This window comes from Suncus etruscus, chromosome 1, assembly GCF_024139225.1.
Source record: "Suncus etruscus isolate mSunEtr1 chromosome 1, mSunEtr1.pri.cur, whole genome shotgun sequence".
Classification (NCBI taxonomy): domain Eukaryota; kingdom Metazoa; phylum Chordata; class Mammalia; order Eulipotyphla; family Soricidae; genus Suncus; species Suncus etruscus.
The window spans coordinates 173,670,677-173,672,321 of NC_064848.1; positions in this window are offsets into that span (position 1 = coordinate 173,670,677).

Here is a 1,645-nt window from a genome sequence, read left to right on the forward strand (position 1 = left end):
GCAATTCAATGTGAGGCTCAAGGATGTGGTGCTGGCCCTGATATGCCAGGGATTATTGGGGCGACTCCAGGGCTGTTGAAGTGCCTTGAAGGGCCACTTCCAGCAATGCCTAGGAACAACATGGTGAAAGGATTAAACCAGAGTGAGCCACATGCAAAGTATCCTCATGAAGTCCTATACATTATGTATTTATGTATTTCATCTCTCTGGTCCTTGAACTTTCCAATAAAATTATGGGGAGGGGTGTATATAGATTAAAATTAGAATTTCCCTTTTTTTTTTTTGTTTTGTTTTGTTTTTGGGCCACACCCGTTTGACGCTCAGGGGTTACTCCTGGCTATGTGCTCAGAAATCGCCCCTGGCTTGGGGGGACCATATGGGACGCCGGGAGATCGAACCGCGGTCCGTTCCTTGGTAGAGCTTACAAGGCAGACACCTTATCTCTAGCGCCACCTTCCCGGCCCCAAGAATTTCCCATTTTTTAATTTCATTTAAATAGTTGTTTGGTTTAGGCAAGAGAATTTTTTTTATTTGTTTGGTTTTTTTTTTTGTTTTTGGATTACACCTGGCGGCACTCAGGGGTTACTCCTGGCTCTGCGCTCAGAAGTCAATCCTGGCAGGCTTGGGGTCCGTCCTTGTGTTGGCTGCATGCAAGGCAAATGCCTTACCACTGTGCTGTCACTCTGGACCTTGATTTAGGCAAGAGTTTTACAATTTAGTTTCAGATTTATTTTAATATGCTTTACAATTTACTTTTATATTAAATGTGGTTCATTTTTATTTCTTCTTCCCCTTCCCCTCCCTTTATTGTTGTTAATTTTGCAATGACAGAACTTGCACATACGCTGAAGGATGGCGATTACCAGGGGCCTCATGTCAGGTATGCTGCTCACATCGTTGGCAAGGTGGTCTCTGAGAGTTTCACTTCTTTAGTGATAGTGTTTGCACATGTACACATCGAGGACTGGATCTCTAGACTAAGATGCTTTCACATATTTCTGTTGTAAGTGTAGAGCCATCCCATTTGATTAAGTGATATGTGGTTGGAAGTAACTTTTAGCACCAGTAATGCAGAAATTAGAACTGCCAAGGACAAGATGCAGAGTTACCAGGATCACATGAGGTGCATATGGGCATTGAATTTGCCATGCAGGCTTGCATTGCAGGCACTGTGATGACCAACCACTATGCAGGTCCACTCAACCCAAAGGAATATTTCCATAAACACTAATGGCACCCCAGAGTCCATGAGCAAAAAACAGTTGTGTTCCTTAAAGACATTTACTTATAGATACTAAAACATTAACACTAAGAGCCCAAGTAATAGCACAGTAGCTGGGGTGTTTGCTTTGCACACGGCTGACTGGGTTGGATTCCCAGCATCCTATACGGTCACCCAAACCTGCCAGGGGGGGTGATTTCTGAATGCAGAGACAGAAGTAACCTCTGAGCAGCACTGTGCATGGCCCAACCAAATCAACCAAACAAAAAAAGTTAACACAATGAGTTTGTTTAGTATCATTGAAGGAGAGAATGTACTAAAAAATCAGTCTACATTTTTTTTTTTTTTTTTTTAGTGTTTGGGCCAAACCATGCATTGTTCAGGAGTTACTCCTGGCTCTGCACTCAGAAATTACTCCTGGCA